Source organism: Manis pentadactyla, chromosome 19 (assembly GCF_030020395.1).
Source record: "Manis pentadactyla isolate mManPen7 chromosome 19, mManPen7.hap1, whole genome shotgun sequence".
In the NCBI taxonomy this organism is placed as follows: Eukaryota; Metazoa; Chordata; class Mammalia; order Pholidota; family Manidae; genus Manis; species Manis pentadactyla.
The window spans coordinates 12,660,741-12,682,772 of NC_080037.1; the positions used below are offsets into that span (position 1 = coordinate 12,660,741).

Below are 22,032 nucleotides of genomic sequence, written 5' to 3' on the forward strand. Positions count from 1 at the left end.
TTGTTTTAGAGTTCTTTATATATTTTGGATGTTAACCCCTTTTTGGTTTTCTTACTTGGAAATATGTTCTAGGTTGCCTTTTCATTTTGTTGATGGTTTCCTTCACTGTGCACAAGCGTTTTAACTTGATGTAGTCCTAGTTGTCTATTTTTGCTTTTGTTGCTCTTTTGAGACCAATCCAAAAAAATGTTCAGACTGATGTCCACGAGTTTGCTGCCTATGTTTTCTTCTAGGAGTTTTATGGTTTCTGGTTGTAGATTTAGGTATTTAATCCATTTTGAGCTTATTTTTGTATATGGTACAGTAAGAAAGTGGTCCAGTTTCATTCTTCTGCACATTTACACGGTGCAAGCATAGGTTAAGAATTAACTTGAACCCCAGGTCACAGGACTCTGGTTCCTGAAACCTGCACCATCCAACAGAAATATGAAAGCTGCCAAGTGGGAGCCACACAGGTAATTTAAAATTTTCTAACAGCTGCAGCAAAAAAAAAAAAAAAAAAGGTAAAATTAACATAATTATGTCTTATTTAATCCCCTGGATCTCCAATATTATCATTTCAATATGTAATCAGGTTAAAAATCACTCATGGGATAGTTTACATTTCCTTTTTGGCACTAAGTTTTCTAAATACAGGGTGTATTTTACTTTCAGCGCATCTGCATCTGGGTTAGCCACGTTTCAGGCACTCAGTGGCCACATGTGGATAGTGGTTACCTTACAGACAGCTCTTTAGCAAGCCGTAGCCCTGAGACACGGGGAAAAATTCTGGGTGGGGAAATTCAGGTATTTAGGAGGCTCTCGTGGCCCTTTAGTCATGCAGCACCTGGAATTCAGGGAAAAAACGGAGAAAAGAGAGCAGCTGCAAATACCGGCTTCCCAAGCAGCGCCGGGCTATTTTGGAAGTCGCTCTCCCTCCCTCTCCAAGCGGGTAAGACCTCCGCGCCGGGCGGGGCCCGAGCCCTGGGCTGCCACGTGTCAGCTCGAGCGTGGGCTTCCCTCCGGGCCACGCCGGCCGCGCTCCGGGCCCGGGGTACAGCGTCGCGACGCGCGCTCGCCCGCCTTCCGACGGGAGACGCGAGCCAGTGTCACAGCGCCGCCTGTCTGCCCCGCGGGGTAACTGCAGACGCGGTCCCGCCTCCTTCCGCCCGCGTTACGCAGCGCGCCCCGCCCGCCCCGCTTCCCGCCGGCCTTCCCCGCCAGGTACGCTTCTCCGGTTGTGGTAATTCGGTGCTGGGTGTCTGTTTGCACAGGTTTGAAAATGAGCCCTTGGAGCCTCGCGCCTCCCTCTCTGGGGTTTGGGCCCGTAGGTCTGGGTAGCGCTGGGGTCACAGAAACGGCTCTTCCTTTCTTTCTTTTTCCCGTTGTTGGTTGCGTTCCAGGGTTTTCTCTTCCGGGTCACTTCTAAAGCACATTAAGGACGTCCATCATTTGTATTTCAAGAGAAGTAACTTTGAATTTTGCCAGTAGTGACGTTTTCGGAAACCGCTTTACTGTTTTGGATTCTCTATTCCGTTTTTAAATGGAATATTCACAAAAAAGAAGCCAGCAAGAGGCCCCAGCGAGGATCGAACTCGCGACCCCTGGTTTACAAGACCAGTGCTCTAACCACTGAGCTATGGAGCCCTCTAGTTACCTGGTGCGCCCCAGTTCTGGGACATTGGAAGCAGCATTGCTTTAGCTGACTGTGCATTTATTATCAGTGATAATTACAGACTGAAATGCCCCAGAAAAACGCCTACAACATGATACGTAGAAAAAGCCCCAAATCTGAAATTGGTATGTTTATAATTACAAAACACTGGATTATACCAATGGTGAGTTATGCATACAGACAAGAGCTGGAAGGGAAAATGCAAAAATGAAATCATGTTCTGATCACATTATGAGTGGTACCCTTATGTCTTAAAAAAGCCCCCACTTTATACGACAAAGATGTGTCAAATTTAGTGTTTATAGGGAAGTTATGGGGGCGTATTTGGTTCTCATAAATAAGTGATTGATTACGGGTGGATGAATTGATCCAGCACATAAATTTATCGAGTACTCGCATACTGCCAAGCATTGGAGATAGAGTGAATGGGCTCTGTCCTTGCTCTTTTTTTTTTTTTAACGATTGGGATCATGAAACCATGCCTTGTTCTCTTTGCATAATGAAGTATTTACTGAAGGAATGAAGTTATGGCCACTGCGTGATTCATTACTGCAGGAGGAAGAGAATGAAGATCATGCGCTCCCAGTGGACCGGCGCGTCTCTCCCTTACCTCCTTCAAGTGTCTCCTCAACAAGACCCTTCCTGACCATCTATTTCAAGCTTCATTATCCTCTTGATCCTGTCCCTTTTATCCCACACTACTTAACCTTTTTTCCTACTAGATAATATGCTTATCATATGTATTATTCATTTTGGTCTCTCCCTGTTGGAATGTCAGCTCTTGAGGCCAGGGAGTTTTCTTTTATTCCCTGGTGTATGTGTGCAGCACATAGTTGGTGCTTAATACATGCTGAATGATTAACATCTCTGGTGATGTTCATTTTGTAAGCCAGGAGAAATCAGGGAAGTGCTTCGGGAGGCATCTTATCCTTCTCCCTTACTTCCACGGCTTCTCCATCCAAGGTGGAATTCGTAACACCCTTTAGTTTGCTCGTCCTATCTGGTTTTCTTATTGTCCTGCTTCCCCTGCACTTTGCTCCGAGATTTACTGTCCTAATTCCTGGCCGTCCCCCTTACTGGGCTCCAGGGTCTTCTCATTGTACTCAGGAGAAAGCCAGACTCCTCAGTCGGTTCCCTTTGTACAGACTTTTCCTCCCCCTCAGGCTAACCCAGCGAGCACCTTCATTTCTCATTTTACCTGATTTCTTCTGCCTGTAACAGCTGAGCTTGATTTTAATGTCTCATGGCAACTTGACAAGAGCATCGAGCTCTGGTTTATTTGCCTCTCTGAGGTGATTTGGAAGAGTGTATTCGTATTCTAGGGCTGCCCTAACGAAGTACCATCAGCTGGGTGGCTTGAACAATAGAAATGGATCGTCTCACCGTTCTGGGGGCTACAAGTCCGAGTGCACAGTGGCGGCCGAGCTGTTTCCTTGGGAGGCCTCCGAGGGATGGACCGTCCCAGGCTTCTCTCCTTGGTTTGTAGATGGCTGTCTTCTCTGTGTCTCTTCACAGCGTCCTCCCTCTGTGCATGTCCCTTTCTGTTTTGGATTCCCCTTTTTATAAGGATACCAGTTATACTGGATTAGTACCCACCCCAGTGATCCCACTTTAAATTTGATTTTACCTCTGTAAAGACTCTGTCTCTAAATAGGTCACATTCTGAGCTACTGGGGTTTAGGGTTTCCACATAAGAATTTTGAGGGGACACAGTTCAATCTGTAACAAGGAGGCCAGGGTTCAGTTAAGGCTGAAGCAAGGCTCCTCTCATTCCCTTGATCTCCCGCGCAGACACTCACCAGCGATTCTCACCTGTCCCCCAGCCCCTCCCGGCACCTCCCAGCTGGGGAAGGGCTGTGATAGAAAAATAGAACCTCTCTCCCTCTCAGTTCTAACTTCTGAACTGTAGGGTAAAGGACATGAAGCTGAAAGGACAAGATGAAAGAAAGATAAGAAGGGTGGACATCTTGTAAAGATGCTGCTTTGCTCCTAAGTGGCACGGCATTAGGGGAAAAAGTCTGGGAGGGCTTTGCACTGAATTTTGTGTTCCTTCCTCCTAACCCTTATCCCCTCCATCAAGCCCTAGCCTAAGCCCATGCACCACCTGTAAAGTGGAGGTGATTATTGTGGTTCTATCTCAGGGCAGTTTGGGGGAGCCAGCACAATAACAAACTTGAAAGTGCCGGAAACACTTGTTCATAAGCTGAGCATTTACTTCTAGTTTCTGGGTGCCCCTAAGCAGAAAGTCTCGGGGAGAGGCGGGAAGGACAGATGACATCCTAGAGTCCGGTTTGGGGGGAGGGCAAGGAGGAGATGGAAGACAGAAGCCCCAACTGCATCCCTTGACCGCTCTCTTTGCTTGAGGGCAACAAGGTTCCTTTGCCCAGCCACCAGCCTCACCCTCTCCGGACTCCCCAGCTGTGCTGCGTGGAGGCCCCCGCAGCCCCTAGGGTTGAAGAGAAGCAGCTTGTAGCCCAGTCTGCTCTCCGCCCACGGGCGGCAGGGCGTCTCCCGCTCCGTCCTTGGAGCCGCTGTCCCCCGTCCTCTGGCCTGCCAACGTCACACTCCAGGTCAGAGGTGAGGCTGTGAGGTCAGGAGGGACACTCAAGGCACACTGGGTCCGCGCTTCCTGATGACGTTCAGGAAGCCTCGGCCCGGCGAGGGGAGAGGTCTTGCATCATCATGCTATGAACTGGCAGCAGAAGCCACATATAAGTTGTGGGGTTTGGGACTTTCCCATGGGTTTTGTTTTATATTCTGAAAGTTGGTCAAAGACAGCTAAAAAATTGAAACAAAAGACCAAACAACAAGAAAGTGCAAATAAACAAAACTTAGCCGACCAACCAACCAAAACTGGAAGGGAAAGGGGCTTTCTGAGTTTGTCCAGGAACAAGGTAAGGCTCTTTAGGACAGGGGGCAGGACAGAGAGGGAGGGAGGTGCGGGGTCCTCCCCAGCACCTGGTTCCTCCTTATACTCAGCCACAACCGAGCTAGAGGTCGGGGTGGGGGCAGGACCCTGTGGCCCCAGAACCCCAGAGCTGGGGCACAAAGGAAGGGAGGAGCCACTCGCACAGGGAGGGGAGGGCAGGAAGCCGAGGGTGCAGCTCAGGGCTGCTTTGTAAGCTGATACAAATTCACAGGTCCTCGGCCACCTGGCCCAGGTGTCTGAGCTCCTCCAACATCCTCTCCGCAGGTGGGGTGGGGGGGCCAGCAGGAACCCAGAACACAGGCACGAGGGGCTCCGAGTGTCCTCCGGAAAGCGTCTGGGCACTCGGCCCTTCTCATCGCCTAACCACGGCAAGCCTTGGGGCAGCTGTGTCCCACAGGAAGTGGGTGGGCGGCTCCACAGTGAGCGCCTCCCTGCCTATGTGCACCCACTATCAGTCGTCATCACAAAATTCACCTCCTGGATTTGGGTCCTGTCCCACACTACACAGCCCTCTGTTGAATAGTTTTTTAATCAGATTGCTGGGCTTTTGGGTGGAATTGATGGAAGGACATCAATTTGGAGTCTGGAGACAGTTGTGACCTCCAGTTCACAGTGGCAATGGGGCAGCTGGTGTTCAGATTGTTCTGGGAGGGAGGATTCTGGAGGGATGAAGCCTGAAGAGAAGGATTGAGAAATGCACCCCTGGCCCTATCACCTTGATCTCCGGCTTGCAGAACTCGTTCAGTGGGGTGCCCTGAGCGTCACGTGTGTTCATGAGCTGCTGGGCCAAGAAAGACTGGTTCACACAGGGGAGGTGAGGGCTGATCACTTCCAGATCAGAATACAGGGGCCCCAGCAGGGCCGTGGGGAGCTCAGGGACTTGGACTCCTGGTAGAACTCAGTTCAATTTCGGGGACCCCTGGTCCTGGTCATCTTTTGCTGAGCCGCAGAGGGTGACAAGCTGTACCATGGGTCACCTTGGGCTTCAGTGTCACAGGGACTTGATTCGTAGCCCAGCTCTGTCCCTTGCTGGCTGCACTGAAATTACCCGCCTCCCAGGAGACTGTTTCTCAGCCTTCTTTATAGGCACCCCCTCCATGAGGGCAAGGTGAGGCGCACAGCACACAGAGGCCAGCTGGCCCTAGTCTGGATTCTGGGTCTCCTCCTGCCAGTGTGTGGGCCAACGGTGAGCCAAACCAGAAGAGGTACCTGCTCTCGCGGAGCTCACAGGCCAGTGGGAGGAACGGCCGTTATTCAGATAATTGGTGGAATCTTGGGGGCGGAGGCCGATGAAGAGGAGCAGGACATGCAGACAGCAGCTTCTCCATGTATATAATGAAGATGGAGAGAGTGGTGACAGTACCATCTCCGCGGGGTCCTTGTGAGGCGTAAATGAATGATGCCTCAGAGCCTGGCACCCGGGGTGCTTTATGTCAATTCCTTTTATTACTAGTTGTAGCTAAGGGTACTGTGTGAAGCCCTCCCGTTGCAGGAGGGTCACTCCCAGAAATCAGGGTGGCAGGGGGCAGAGGACGGGATGAAGAGTCTGGAGCTCCTAGGGCCCAAAGCCCGATTTCTGTAGCCAGAGCACCTTTTAGGCACTGCGGAGTGAGATGTTACCACTCTCCTTTGGGAGCTGAAATAGGAGTCAATGAGTCATGAGAAAGGGGAGATTGTCCCACCTCCTGAGAGACCACGGATTAGAATTAACCTTATTAAAGTCAGACAGGGCAAATGCTCAGAGAGGCTAGGAGGGGGTAGTCTTCCAGTTGGCACAGCTGTCTTCTGTCATTTCCTGCTCTTAGCAGCCTTTTGTACACATTTCCTACCCCCAGGCACCATAGGAGAGTGGGATGGGGTGTCCATACTTCTGGTGGGAAGAATGAGGTACTGGAAGTGGCTAATTCAGAGACTGGATGGCAGCTGAGACACTGAGGATGTCCCAGGAGATGATTCAAGGCTTTTGGGACAGTCTTAGGAGAAACCAGGCACCCCCAGAACATTTCTGTGTGTCACACGATCCCAGTGGGAAGGGAGAAAAGAATACCTCCAGGCTGAGGGGAGAAACACAGAATTTGAGAGTCTCAGCATTCATCCAGCCCCCGTGGGTCTCAATTCTGACTACCCATTAGTAACCTGGGGGCTTAAAAAAATGTCATTGCCCAGGCCCCAGAAGTTCTGTTTTAATTTGTTTGGGGTGAGGCCTAGGCATTCCTTAAAAAAATTTTTTTTATTAAGGTATGATTGATGTACAGTGTTATAAAGGTTTCACATGAGCAACATTGTGGGTACTACATTCACCCATATTTATCAAGTCCCCCCCACCCCATTGCAGTCACTGTCCATCAACATAGTAAGATACTACAGAGCCACTGCTTGACTGCTTGTCTTCTCTGTGCTGTACTGCCTTTCCCGTGCCCCCCCTACTTTATGTGTGCTGATCATAGTAGGCATTCCTTTTTAAACACTCCTCACATGGTTTTGGTGTGCAGCCAGAGCTGAGAACCCAAACTAGCCAATCCTTTTTGTCTTGTAGATGACTAAACAGAGACTGTGAGAGGCTAAACAATTGACTCAAAGGCCATACAGTCACTTCTAGGTCACAGGGTCTGAACGTGAACCCAGGGCTGTCTCCATAACCCTATAGGAGAATCTCCTCAGCACTAACACTTTGGAGTGATCTTACAGAGAATAGTTACTATATGTATGTCTTTAAGCCTAAATCTGACTGTATTATTTGAATAATGCCGGCATTAACTCTAGAAGGAACTGTTGAGTATTAAGACTGCTCCAGAAGTATCTGTGATCCATGGTACCAGGATCTGGAGATGGTGATGAGCTCAGATTTTGGAGTCGTGAAAGCTTGGTTTTAAATGGTAACTCTTCCTCTATTGGCTGTATGACCTTGGCCATATTACCTATCATCTCTGAGCTTCAATTTCTTTATTGGTAATATAGGTATTTCCCTAGAGAGTTAATACAGACCAGTTTCTTGGTGGTGAAGATTAAATAAGAAAATGTCATAAAGCTCCTAGCACACAATTTGTGCCTTTTAAATGGTAGCGGCAGTAGTAGTTAGTAGTAGTAGTATTTTTATATTCCTGTGTACTTGCCTTCTAGAATACTGATTCTCAACCAGGAGGATTTTGCACCCTAGGAACATTTGGCAGTGTAGTCTTTTATAATGGGGGAAGAGGGATGCTCTTGGCATCTAGCGGGTAAAAGCCCGAGATACAACTAAACGTTTACAAGGCACAGGACAGACCCCGGCCACCCCGCTAAGGAGTTATTCAACCCAGTGGTGCCAGGGTTGAGAAGCCGTGCTCTGATATCTGAAAAGAACTGGGAGCTTGCAGGCCAGAGCTACTGGGTGGTATCAAGATGATAATTATCAGCTCTTGCCCTGCTGAGAAGGCAAGGGGGCCATGAATTTAGGGGATGGAGAACAACCCATCTCTCCTTTCACTGGCCACAGAGCGTGGGCCTTCTGCCACTTTGCATATGAGCTGTGCTAATCTGCAGGCAATAGTGACACTGGGGTTTATACGGTACCTAAAGCTTAGAGATGCTGGTATGAAACGCTTAAGTAAAGCCTAGACGATTGCATCAGATCCCACGGGACAGCCGTCTTTCTCCACGGTTGTCGTTTGGACACCGGGGAGCTGCCTTAGCTCTCCTCTGTCATGATCTCAGCATTTATAAATGACAGCCACCGAAGTTGGAAAGTATGACATCAAGTTGGCAAGTGGAAAACCTACTCAGCTTTCTTGCTGGAGCCTTGTGTCTTAACTTATTTGTTTTAAAACTAAGATGAGTATAATACTGCTAGGCAAGCTGTGTTATGAGAGGAGAAGAGTGCATATAAAAACTCTCCCTGACAGCACAAAACGTACGCGGTTGTTTATTTTGGCTGCAGTTGAGGGAGTGGGCGCTAGGTGGCGCTACGTCCTTACACGCGAGGACAGCTCGCCCGCGGACCCAAGTTACTGATGGCAGTTTGGAGTACGTACACCGGGAGTGAAAAATATAGGAACAGGAAAGATGTAGTTCTTAAAATAAGTCAGCAGCCCAGTGAAGCAAATACTACCAATGGCAGGTACATTTTCTTGCTTGAACTGATGGAAAAGGGCATTAACTTCCTCCAGGCACCACCTGGCTACGGATATCAAACGATAAAAATACACAATTAAATGAAACCACGCAGCAGGCCTGGCCTCGGAAGAGAATGAGGACCCCCGAGCTCCACCGTAGGCCTGGGATCTGGCACCGACGTTCCTCTGTAATGGCTGCTGTGTGAAGGTGCAGTGTGGAGACGCTTTTAATTTTCTGGTTGGCCTTCCCTGAGTTATATGAGAGGCCTGGCCCCACGCTCCAGTGGTGGGTGACAATGTCACCTTTCCGAGCTCCAGCTGTCATCGGTTAGGATAGGATTGCTTTTCTTACCTGTGTTAGAAGGTAAGCGAAGTGAAGATCCCGGGAGCAATGGACAGAAGGAGGGAGGGGGAAGCGATATTTGAGGGTGGTCGTCTCCAGGTCCATTACAAGGGGATTTGGACCCACTGGATCCCATGCAAGTTTGCAGGCTCCTTGTCACTCGTGTCCACACTCCGCAGTCACCGCGGTGAAGTCTGAGGCGGGTCAGCGCTTTAGGAAGGGAGGGAAGCACGGGATGCAAGCGTGGCTTCCCATCGCGGAGCCCTGCGTTGCAGCCGCCAGCAGCCAGCGCTTCGACCTCGGAAATGCCCTTTCACGGCGGCCTCAGTGCTCTCATCTTTAAAACATGGATACAACGGGCAGGGAGGTTGCAGGAGTCCCGAAACCGCTCCAAGTGAGGTCACTTAACTGAGGCGACCCGCAAACAAAGCGGCAAGCCAGCCACGTGGGGTGGGGGGTGTTCAACCCAGAAGAGGGGCCTCCAGGGGCCACGGGCAAATCCATTCCCACCACTTTCATCTCCCATTTTTGCTTGTGGCTGCCTAGGCTTGGTCCTACCCAGGCTTCATCAATTGTTCCAATTTATTCTGTCCTTCAGCTTGCTGACTTCTAATAACGGAGTGATCATTATCATGGAGGGAGCGGCCGGCATAGTACCAACACTTCAGCAACATTTTTTCCCCATCAATCTAATGCTCACAAGCACCGGTAAGTAAAGTGTTATCACACGCGAGGTACCCAGGAGGAAATGAAGGCACGTCGCTGCGGAGAGTCGTAGGGCAGGTGGGCGGCAGAGCGGGAGGCCAGCTCCTGTCCGAGGAAGCAGGCGGGCAGGAACCTCAGCTGCCCCACGTGAGAGGCAGAGGTTCTGTCTCTTCCCTCTGCAGAGGGTCCAGAGAGGCGTGGGGAAGACTGTGCAGTGAGTTCTTGTCCAGTCGCTGATGATGCTTCAGAGGACATGCAGACTCACATGGGCTCCTCCATGTAGCTGCAAAGCTTTGTCTAATCCTATTTGCACACATTCATCAGTTACAGACAACCAAAGACTCAACTGGGTGTTGCTCCTAATGGCCAGTTAAGAAATCTGCCTACATATTAAGGGGGTGTGAGCCTGCTGGTTCGGGCCTGACTGAATGTGCCCCCATCTTCTCCGTTTGGTTTAGAGTGGGCCAGACCCCTTGCCCCTGGCTACTAAATAAACCAGGGCTGTGTGGGCCAGCGACTTCAGGGTGAACACTCATCTTCCGGCAGTGACCAGTGGTAGATGGTCTCCAGCGTCCTTCTGAGGTCAAACCTGCAGGTTGGGAATGGTTCAAGTAGTAACTCTGATTTTGTTGTCATCCCAATGTCTCCCAAACCTCATTTCAGGTCCTCTTAGAGTCAAAGATCACCCTGTCTCTCACATCTTGTCAAAACAATGGAGCCTCCTTGGCCAGGATCTTTGAGCTTTGGAATATAAAATTACATTTGCCATTTGGAACGTAAAGTACTTTTTTGCCTGCCTCCTAACGGGCCATTCTACGTCACCAGTTTCAGGGATGGTGGCTGGAGAAGGGAACTAACTAACATCGGTTGAGGGCACACTATGTTTCAGGCACTTATTAGGTACCCTGTGTTCATTTATCTCACTTACTACTGACAACCACTCCGTCAGGTAACTGTACTTAGCCCTGATTTAGACATGTCTTTAAGGATGACCTTTTCTCTGATTGTGTAGCTCGGAAATGTTGTGCTTGGGTTTTAAAAAGCTCAGATCTGAGCTCTTCTGAGTGCACAGAACTGCTGAAGTTTATGCTTCACGTGTATTTATTTAAGTACCTTTTCTGCAAAAAGTGGGGTCCTAGGTAACCTGGAGTGAGGCAACGAAGTCGGCAGCATGGGTCTCAGGGAGTTGCAGTGTGGTGGTGGTGGGGAGGGGAGACTTAGCAGAGTCAGAAGTTAATGAATCATATGAAGGGTCACGACTGCCTAGGAAGACGGATGAAACGTTTAGTTGAGGGAGAGACCCCGGGTGCCTGGTGCAGGCTCTCTCCTTTCAACATCAAAGCTCCATGGAAGAGTTGTCTGCTCTTGCTGTCTCTGCTTCACCCCTCCCTTTCATGGCCTCAGGGGTCTCCTTCTCCAAACCCCGTCTGTCTCATCTCCATGACCTTTGTCTTACCACATCCAGTGGCGGATTCTCAGTCTTCACCCCGCTGGGGCCTGGACATGGTTGGTCTTCCTGAAACGTTTTTCGTACAGTTTCTGGGACCTCTTCCTGATTCTCCTCCCGCTTCTCCGGCGGTCTCCCAGGCTGCCTTTCATGCTCTTCCTAATCTCCTAACACTGATGTGTGCCAGGGCCAGATCTTTCCTTTCTCCAGGCTCACTTACTAGATGAGCTCATATTGACCTAGAATGTTGAACGTCTGTGGGAAACAGAGCCCCTCCCTGCCACTTCCCTAAGCCCTCTGTGTCTTCCTTCATGGCGCTCATCACCACCTGAGGTACAGTTTATGTTTGTTTTTTTGCTTATCGTCTGAGCTCCCCCATCCATGAGGGCAGGGGCTTTGTTCTGCCAGCTGCTGCCTTTCCTGCCCTCGGGCAGTGCCTGCACAGAGCAGACACACAGTAAATGCTTGGGAGCAAGTGGACGAACAGGGGCCTTGCCCGTCTGGCTGGGGCTGGGGGTGGGGCAGACGGTGATGAATCCAGGTTTAGGCCCGTGGAGCTGGCGGGACACCCCGGTGCAGGTGTCCATGATGCTGCTGGAAATTCCAGCCTGGAGCCTGGAGGGGCATGAGTTGGGGATGAGTGTCCTCATTAAGGCGAGACTGAAGCCACAGAGTGAGTGAGCCCCTGTGGATGGAGGGATCGGAGGCCTGAACTTGGGGAGATAAGGTGTGGGCTAGGGCTGAGGGCAAGGGAGTGAGGAGTTACTACCCTGTCCTGGGAGCCGAGGCAAGATATTCAAGGAAGAGGAGCTGGCCAGCAGTTTGAAATCTTGTAGAAAAGCCCAAGAAAATGTCACCAAGTTTGGCAAGTAGCTGGTTGAGAAATGCAGCCGAGTAGGAGAGACTCGCTGAGCTTTCGGGACCTTCAGGTATTGGAGGGGATGATGCAGGTTACTGTGACTAGCGTTTGATAGGGAAAGGAAGATAAAACACAGGATGGCAGGTTAGAGGGCATATGTGTGACAGGAAGGCTTTTTGTCCCTTACAATTGGGAGGCATGTGCACCTAAATAACATGTCAGGGTTTCTGCAGACTCAGGGTTCACAGATAAGCAAACCCAACACATTGCTGTAACAAATTATTTGTATTGGCAAATAATGTTTGTACACCTGCATAAAGAAATCGAATTTATAGGATAAACAGCACAGAAAATGTTCTACAATGAATAAGATCTAAGTCCTTAACAAATTGTTGGCACCTGTGGCTCAGACACGCCCACAGCTCAGCTCTCCCCTAGAGGATGTTAGGGGATCGGGGTGACGTTCTGCTTTGGACCATAGCATCACATTTTGGTTGAATCTGAAAGACTCTTTTCTAAGAGAGGGGGACCAGGAGGGACTTTCCTCACTTGATTCAGAGTGAGAGGGTGTTAAGGCCAAACACTCTCAGAGATAAGCTGATCCGTCAAATTAGCGTGGGAAGTTTGAGTCATTTATACTGGGACTTACTCATTAATCTGACGGCTGTCTAATCAACACTGAATGATTAGTGTATTCCAGACCCACTGCAGGATGTTGAGGAAGAGACAAAGAAGAATAAAAATAGTTGATCTCTGTTCTCAGGAAGATAGGAAAATACCTAATGTTTTTGTAGGCTGTTGGCTTGGCAAGCCATTTCACGTGTGTGATCTGAGAGGTGGGTTATTGCCATTATCTTTCTTTGTAGAGTTGAGGTCAATGACCTGCCCAAGGTATCTCCTGGCAGAGCTGGGCCTGGTACGCCGAGAAGGAATAACGTAAGGAAATTTAGAGGGGGAGGTGCTGCAGGGAGGGAGCAAGATTGGGAGGAGGCAGAATCAGGGCTGGGGTCTTGAGCACAGGAGAGGAGGGCCTTCGGAAGGAAGACAGGTTGGGTCTTCTGCAATGTGGGGAAGGGCATGGACAAGGCAGAGTGGGAGAAGTGGGGGGCATTCACTGTTGTGGCCCCCAGCGTGGTGGTGAAGTGTGTCGTGAGATGGTAGGCTTTGCGAGAGTTTGAGATTTTTAGAGAGGGCAGAGAAGGTTTGAACTAAGCATGATGGGCATTTGAGAAGGCCTCCTAGAGCTGTGTGTGTCGGGGGGTCCAGCTGGAGTTGGCTGGTTGGGTTCTCTGGGGGCTTGGTGACTTCCACAGCTCCGTGCCCTGACTCTAGAGCAGGAATGGAGGAGCAGACATCCAACTGTAGGTGGGCAGTGGGCCCTCTCTCTTGACTGTTAGAGCCCAATGAAGAAACTGAGTCTTTCTAATTTTTTAAAAACACTTCTGTGTTGCTTTGTACAATGCCTCACCCATAATAGGTGCTCAGTAATTTGGGGGGATTTTGGGGAGAATTGAACTGATGGTGTCCTGTCTATCTTTTTAAAACAGGCTCTGATGAGAGGCCCACAGAGTATCTCTCTCCTGGTTTCCCTCCCAAATTCTTCTTCATTTATTCTACATTTATTTATTGACTTCATACCATATGTGAGAGATTATGCTGGAGGAAACATAAAGATGAATGGTACACTGGTTCCACCCTCAGGGAGTTTTGAGCAATGACTTGAGTTAAAAAGTATTAAATGTTATAAGAGACAAAAAGTGAAATGCTCTGTGAATTGAGGAGGAAGAGACCACGTCTGGGGTTAGCCAGGAGGGCTTCATTGAGGAGGTGGCTGTGAACTTCAAAGAGTTTGATTTGGCCATGCAAAGAGGGAAATATGGTCTAGGTAGGAAAGCTCTGGGGGCCTGTACAGGGGCGAGCAGGTGGTTCACTAATGTGTGTTCTGCAAGTGTTTCTTGAATGAATGGATGGGAGCTGAATGACCTGGGGCTGTGGGAGCCTGACGGTGGCACTTAGTAAGGTGACCAGAGCTCAGTGGCAAAAACACAAACAATCCAGTTAAAACTGGGCAGAAGATCTGAATAGACAGTTTTCCAAAGAAGACACACAAATGGCCAACAGGTACACGCGAAGGCGCTCAACTTCATTAATCAGGAAGGTGCAAATCAAAACCACATTGAGTTACCACACCTCCCACTTTTTCTGGCTGCCACCAAAAAGATGAGATAACAAGTACTGGTGAGGATGTGGAGAAAAGGGAACCCTTTGCACAGTTGGTGGGAATGAAAATTGGTGCAGCCACTGTGGAAAGCAGAATGGAATTTCCTTAAAAAATGAAACATAGAAATACCCTATGACCCAGCAATTCCACTTCTAGGTATTTGTCTGAAGAAAAAACTTGAGAAGCTTGCTGTGCCCACATGCTCACTGCAGCATTATTTACAATAGCCAAGATATGGCACAACCTAAGGGTCCACTGACGGGTGAATGGATAAAGAAGATGTGGTGGATACACACAGAGGACTGTTCCTCAGCCATAAAAGAGAATGAAATCTCTCCATTTGTGACACCACGGCTGGGCCTGGAAGGCATTATGCTATGAGAACTAAGTCAGACAGGTGTCTCTCACTTATCTGTAAAAATCTAGGAAAAAATGACGGAAAACCAAGCTCACAGACATGCAGAACAAACTAGTGTGCCAGGGGCAGGTAGGAGGTGGGAGAAATGGGTGAAGGGGGTCAAAAGGCAAAAGGGGAAAAAAAAATAGAAAAAAGAGAAAGAGGGGAGGTCAGCCAAAGTCTAGCTAATGATGGTAATAAACTTACAACACTTGACATGTGCCAGACACTGTCCCAACACGTTTACATTTATTAACTTAATCCTCATGGTGGATCTGTGACGCAGGGGTCACGATTTCCGTTTGTAGTTGAGGGAACTGGCCCAGAGACAACAAGTAACTTGCTCAGTTTCGCAGCTCCTAAGCGGTGAGCTGGGCTTTGACTGCAGGCAGGCTCATCGGAAGCCAGGCAAAGGAGACAGGATCTTATACTCTTAGACTCCTTTCTGCCACCACCAGCCTGATGGCACAGACCCGACCTCACAGGGCCCAAGCTCTGCTTCCTTCGCATCGTCATGTGCACCCTCCGCCCCCTCCGGTGCTCGCTGCCTCCTCCTCCCCGAGGAGGCTGCAGGTGGCGCCCGGAGACTCACCTGCAGAACCCCAGGGACTCTGGCTATTTCTGGGCAGCTCTCTGCAGTGAGTGGTAATGACAAATAACTACAGCCCCAGCGGGTTTGCTTTAACCTTGTCTGTTTCCTGAGTTCCGCAGTTTGATTTTGTAGACTTTGGGACAAATATAATGCCAAAATAATTTGGGTAAATACAAGCCCTGCAAACTCCTTGGCACATGATTGAGATTTTCCTTTTCCATGTCTAGTTTTTCATGTGTGCTGATGACTAGGCCAATTAGTGTGTGTGTATTAAAGAGTCATCTCAGAGCTGAATGCACTTCATCTTGCCTCTGTGGGTCAGAAACCTGTGGGAAAGGGTTGTGGAGTGGTGGGGCCAGCCCTGGGTATCTCAGCAGACCTGTGTCTGTGAAAGGAAAGCTGGCCTAAGACGGATCCTGTGGATTTTGATGTAGATTTTAACAGCTTATGCTGAATCTGTGTAAAGACACAAAGGCCTTCTGACACATAAGGCCTGGGTAATGTTGCTCAGTCTGCCTTTATGGTTGGACTTTAACCACGACTACCCATGCAAGGACCGATACTATGGCAGGAGTGGGGCAAGGTGTTGAAGAGCTACCGATGCCTAATGGGTCCCTGCCCCAGGGGGTCCCAGCTTAGCAGAAGAGACAGAGACTTCAATGGGTGACTCCCGCACCGTGTGCACAGGCTGTTCCAGGGATGGGCCTAGGGTGCTCAGGAACACAGAAGAGGGGGCAAGAGGAGGGAGGGATTAGGGGAGGACTGGGATGGCCTTGGGTTGGAGCTGACAACTGAGGGATGGGTAAAGGCGAGCCTCAGACTGGCCTTGTGCTTGTGGGCCTGCCATTTAGTGTGAAGGGTCAGCTTGGGACATTATGCTGTTCCACACATGAGCTGATTGGGTGAGATGTGACTGTTTATGCACCCCTGGAATGGCTGTGGGCTTTCCCTGGAGAGGAAGCATCAGCTGGATGACCCTGATGACCCCATTCTGGTCTTCCATGTCCACCAGGACTGATGGGGTTTACAAGTGCCTCCCTCAAAGCACAAGGTCCTGTTCTCACCCCCCGTACCTGGGGGACAGAGGGTCTGGCCTTTGGATGTCCACACTCTGTTTCTTTTAACTCAACCTGCAGCTGCGAGTCTCTGACTTAGCATATTTCATACCTTGCTGTGGGGAGCAGAGAGAGAAGGGCACAGCCGTGGCATCAGGCAGCCCCTCTCCTTGCTTGCTGGCTGACCTTGGCCAAGTTGCTTTATAAGCTGCCCTCTCCTCATCTGTAAAATTCAAGTTAATCCTGGTTTCTGTCTTTTCTGGGTTCCTCTGGAGCCAAGATTCGATTGTGCCTAAAACCGTTTTATACGATGCTTGGCATATGCCCGGACGTTATGTACCATAGATGAAATCATAAAAAGACATAGTTCTTTAGCTCTTGGTTGCTCTGATGCAGTGCTTGTTTTTTGAAGCACATAGTCACGAGTGCTTTTGAAATGTCTGTGGCCTTAGTCATGTGAGTTACTCCCCCCTCATGGACTTTTTGAGAATTTGTGGACCATCCTTGCCTGTATAGGACCATCTGGGCTGTGGTCACATCACGTTCTTTCAGCCTCTCTAGTGACAAATCCCTCCTGCTTTGAGTTCAGTGTGTCGGGGCTCAACCCTGACTGTATAGTGTTTCTGATTTCTTTAGTCACTTGACAAATGTTTTTGGGACAAATGTTGTTGGGAGCCTCATATGTGCCAGGTAGGCACTGGGTGTCCTGTACTGAGCGATTCAGACATGCTCCTGTCATCTGAGCATGTCCCCGAGTTCCCACTGTGGGCTGTGCTAGGTGGGCCGCTAGCCACGTGCCCTGGAGTGGCCTGCAAGCAGAACCCTCTCTGTGCTGGTGGGCTGGTGGGTGCCAAGTGGACCCTTAACTGGTGAATTGGTGACTTGCTGAGAGTCTCCACCTGCCACTGACCTCTCTCTGCAAGGGCTCACCTCAGCTCTCTGCCTTCTCTGTCCACGGACGTCACATACTCCTGTTTGTGAAGGGGCTTTGAGAAACGTAATGAGAACACACCATTCCCAAGGGAGGCTTAGTCCTCTGGGCTGTGGTTGCATCACGTACTTTCAGCCTCTGTAGTGACAAATCCCTCCTGCTTTGAGTTCAGTATGTCGGGGCTCAACCCTGGCTGCGTGACGGAACCAGCCGGGAGCTCCTAAAAGACGCTGATCTGCCAAAGCTCACTCTGGACAGACAGAACTGGGGCACCTGTTCATTTTTCATGGTCCTTGGTGGGTCTAGTGGCTGTCAGGGTTGAAGCAGGTGCTTCTCAAAGCTTCGCGTCAGAGAAGCTCCTCAGACTGGCTTTCAGCTGGCGGCTCGCTGGCGATCACTGGGGAGACTGCCTCAGAGCCATTCCCCAGGTTGTCCCCTAGGCTTCCTCCTGAGGGTCAAAAGTGCTCAGTTCTGACGAGCTTATTCTCAGGTATTGCTTCTGGCACTTTGTTCCAAGTGGACACCCCCTCCCCCCCTTTTTTGATGCATTCTGAAACCTATTTGCAAAGATGAGGTAACCTCTTGCCTATAAAATGGGACCAATAATACATGATTTCTCCCCTATAAAATGGGATCACAACAAAAGAAAAATGTGTGGGATTAATTAATGTAGGGAATTGGAAATTAATGTGCCATTGTGCTAGGGTGTTTGTGTATGTTTGTACACACATGTATCTACAAGATGAACAGAATTTGGTCACTATACCCAAGTTGCCGTCAGTCTAATGGGGGGAAAAGTCCACCCTGCCGTGAAAGCATAAGCAGGGCAAAAACTCACGCCTTAGAGTTTGTGTGGGCTCTGGGGCCAGGCTGTCTTGCCTGGAGTTGAATTCTGGCTCTTAGGCTTTTGACAAGGCATTTGGCTTTTATGTACCTTAATTTTCTCTCTGTGAAATGGGGGACAAGAATCATATCTAGGTAACCGGGATGTTGTGCCTAGTAGATATGTAACATAGAAATCATGCAGAATAATGCCTGGCAAACAGGAAGCACTTGGTGAAGGAGAGAAATTATTGTTGCAGGATTACAGTATTAGAGCCGTGACATTTCCCATTTTCAGTGATGTTCAGAGATTGTGGAACGGTTCCCAACAATGACCGGTGCAGACACCCTCCACTTCAGGCTCAGGGCAGTTGGCTGACCATATCCTCAGTCATCCTGAGCCCCACCTGTGATTCCGCAAGAGCATCCTGGGGCATGCTGTTCACCCGTCTGAACCTCGATTTTATCATCTGTTAAATGGGGAGTCTCTTTCCCAGAGCTGGTGTGAAGATCCCCACAGAGGACGTCTCAGGGTAGGTGCTCAACAGATGGCTCTTCCTTCTGCACAGTGACTGAGCTGGGCACTGCTTTAGGCTGGGGTATCACGAAGAGTAGAGGGGTGCAGCTGGGGGGAGCCCGGAGGTGGGGAATGAAGAAGTGGGAGGGTGGGAGAGGGGGATTCTGAGGGTGAGACTTGGAAATATTAACCCTTATTCTCAAAGCTCTTTTCTCCAATCCCCGCCCCCCCCAAAGTTGATACTGTACTGTGCATTTGCTAGTGGTGGGATTAAGTGTGCCACTGGATTCTGGGGACAGTGGTGAAGGTGAGCCATCTGACATTCTCATCTGCATGAAGGGATAAACTGTCCTTGAATCTAATCCACAAACTAAAGTGTAAAGCTATTAGGCAGGTCTCTAGGCAGAACTTTATTGGACTAAAGTGTCTAGAGTGGCTCTTCATACCTGATAGATAAGTTTTGGGAAGACTGAGTGTGCATATTAATTCCCTTCCTCTGCAAGATGAAATCCACTTGTGAGCAGTATTGGCTTGTTTCATGCCATTCCAGGATCCACAATGGATGAGCAGAAGTGACAAGGACAATAGAATACATTTTTTTGGGGTTAAACCACAGCCTCGAGGAGGCCATGCCCTCTTTCCACGGTGGTTTGCTCCTTGGCTAAACTGCTCCGGCTGTCTGTTTCTAACTCTGCCAACTGGGCATGGGAATCTTTAGCCTGCTTCCTTTATAGAGGGTTGAAAAGTTAATAAGATGGCTGAAAATTTCTCTGCAAGGTACAGGCTGACCCAGAAACCCCTATTTAGAGTGGATTTGTACACGGTGGCCATTTATAGATTCCAGAAGAAGGGTCATCTGAGTCATATGACATTGAATTGCTATGTTTGCTTTAATTTAAAGCAGCATTTCCTAAACGACAACCCTCTGGGAGCACCACTCCTGAGTGATGTTCCCTGAAGAGGGACTGTGGCCACAGTGGCCTGGAAGCCTGAAGACTGCAGCACCTCTTAGAAATTCATAGCTTATGTTGGCAGGTGAAAGGCTCTGAGAAGTCCTGCAGAGAAGAAATGGGTTTTAATTTGTTTAACCAAGTTCTTCTCAAACTTACACGACCATGAAACCCTTTGTACACATGTAACACCTGCACTTTTTGAATCTGGGTTGAAGTGAAAGGAGCACCATTTACTGAGCTTTGTCCATTGCAGGAAATCTGCCAGATGCTTTGTGGCCATTATTTTATTTCTCTCTCAGGTCAGCTTTCTGAGCTGCAGTTTTCCTGGCCATTTTACAGGTGAAGCACCTGAGGTTTAGCAACGTCCATTTGCTGTTCAAGGTTACACAGCTAGTAAATGGTGGAGCTCAGATTTGAACCTTGGGCTGTGTAACTCCAGATCACATTCTCTTTTCACCTTGCCAGTCTTCATGATCCCTCTCCTGTTTTTAACGGTGTAGGCAGAAACAAGTGGATGGGAAACACCAAAGGATTTTGCTTGTTTGGGTGCAAGTTTGATATTTTTTTCTTCCCCATGGATACAGTCAAGATCTCCCACCTTACAGAGTCTATCTCTGCCAAAAGAAATGGTTGAGAGGAGGTCAGGCCCCATACATATAAGGCTTATGCTATCAAGAGGCAGCTGCCCTTGGGCCTGGAGTCCAGCAATGTTCAGATGGAGTAACAGAGACCCACAGCCTTTGTTATGATCCCCCCATTTCAAGTAATTCTTTGAATTACTTGAAAAGGGGGCTGCAAGTTGTCCCCCTTTTCTGTCTGCTGAAGCTCTTGCGGTTATGAAATGTGTCCCCAGGTTCTGTGACAGAATAGTTTGCAAAAGAAGCCAGCAGGGTAAAAATGTCTGATAAAGCATCCTGCTCCCGGTGGCCGTCCAGTCTGCGGTCACCCCGGCCCCAGGCGCCCCATGTGGGAGGGGCTTCCGCCTACGGGCCCTCAGAGGGAAGGGGCTGGTTTAGGGCCTGCGTTGCTGGCTGCAGCCCTGGCGTCCTCAGGCTCGTGGCCAGACAACCGAGGATGTCGCTGCTGATAAGTCAGGATCCGACGTATCCCACCATGCAGGGGGATTTCCAGTCTTCTGACCCTTGGCAGCTTGTTGATCTTCCTGGATTACTAAGGGGTTTTGCTACCATACCTGGCTTCATAGCACAGTTTATATGGATTTCCTTTATGACCCCGCTCCCTGCTGTGAAAAGCGGCGCAGGAAGACAGCTCTGGCTGCAGTGCTGGTTTCAGCAAAGATTTGAAGCATTTGGTAGAGAGATCTTGGCCTTGGTCGCTGTATTCAATGAATCTAAAGTGCTCCTTGTGCTGGGGCACAGAGATGAAGAAAATAAGGCTGAACAAAATAAAATACTCCTGGGAGGATGCATGTAAATCATGTAATTGCAAAATAATGTAGCCTCTTTTTAGGAGGGGCACTTGCAAGGTGGGGAAGGAGGGAGTGGTCAGCAAGGCCTGGGAGTGGGGGTCTCAGAGCTGAGCGTGGAAGCAGGAGTCTCCTGCTGTACGGAAGGGCGGGGAGGGAGGAAGGGCTTTCCGGGCAGAGGTAGCAGCCTGTGCAAAAGCGAGGGTTCCATGACCGGGGTCGGGGGTGTTGGGGAAGAACTTGCCCTGGGGTCAGGCCTGGGACGGGCAGTGGGGAGGAGGAAGGAAGACCACAGTTCAGGGGTGCAGGGGGAGGGAAGGGCACGTTAGTGTGGTAGATGCAATGCGGAGGCACTGTCCCGAGAACCGATTCATCTCTGAATCGGCTTAGTTTTGTGAGTGGGGCACAGGATTTAACATCTCATCCCCCATCTCTTTTCCTGGAAGGACCGTTGGGGCGGGATGGTGAGGTCTCTGTCCAGCCTCTCACAAAGCCAGGTGCCATTGGCTGAAGGCGAACGTTAATAGGACTGTTCACCGTCCGATCAGGTAGCGTGGAGGTGATGGCAGGATCCTGACTTCTCTAGGAAACTTTGAGGCAGACGAGTGAGCCCTTTTCCCCGCCGTGGCTGAGTGGCCTTCCTGCGGGGGCCTGGACGCCGGCTCTGTCCCAGCTTCAGGTTGCAGGCTGCACGGGAGAATTTCCCCCGTTGTGTGTGGAGCTGTCAGGGCCTGAATATATACAGCAACCCACACTGCCATGTGTCCAGAGTTGCTATCAACAAAAACAAAAATAAATAACATGAGGGAGATCGCCATGTCTGCCTAGACGTCACACCTTGTAGATTTAAAGCTGGATGAAGCGACGCCGTCGTACCTGCAGGGGGCACACCTGGCTTCCCCTTGTATCACCCTCCCGCCGCTCACTGCCATTCCAGCTGGGCAGGCTCTGCTGATGAACCCCGGGCCCGACCCGAGGGCCGCTCAGGGGACTGCCGGCTGCACGGAGCCCCCGCGTCCCGGAGCAGGACACGTGAGGACCTCGTTTGCTGTGTCCTGTTTGTCCTCATCGCCCTCAGTGACCCCGATCG

At 49.9% G+C, this 22,032-nt stretch overlaps 1 long non-coding RNA gene and 1 other non-coding gene across 3 annotated transcripts in view; one reads left to right on the forward strand and one right to left on the reverse strand.

The window, feature by feature from the left end:
* The first annotated feature begins 50 nt into the window (after positions 1–50).
* LOC130681664 (uncharacterized) overlaps positions 51–22,032 on the forward strand; it is a 42,414-nt gene continuing 20,432 nt past the window's right edge. Inside the window, exons 1-3 of one of the 2 annotated variants that reach the window (XR_008994869.1) lie at positions 51–1,203; positions 1,383–1,639; positions 2,160–4,548. This is a non-coding gene — a long non-coding RNA (uncharacterized LOC130681664). The remainder of the gene's footprint in view (positions 1,204–1,382; positions 1,640–2,159; positions 4,549–22,032) is intronic. The other variant, XR_008994868.1, reaches the window with a different exon arrangement.
* TRNAT-UGU (transfer RNA threonine (anticodon UGU)) lies at positions 1,554–1,626 on the reverse strand. Its single transcript has one exon. It is a non-coding gene; the product is annotated as a tRNA-Thr (tRNA).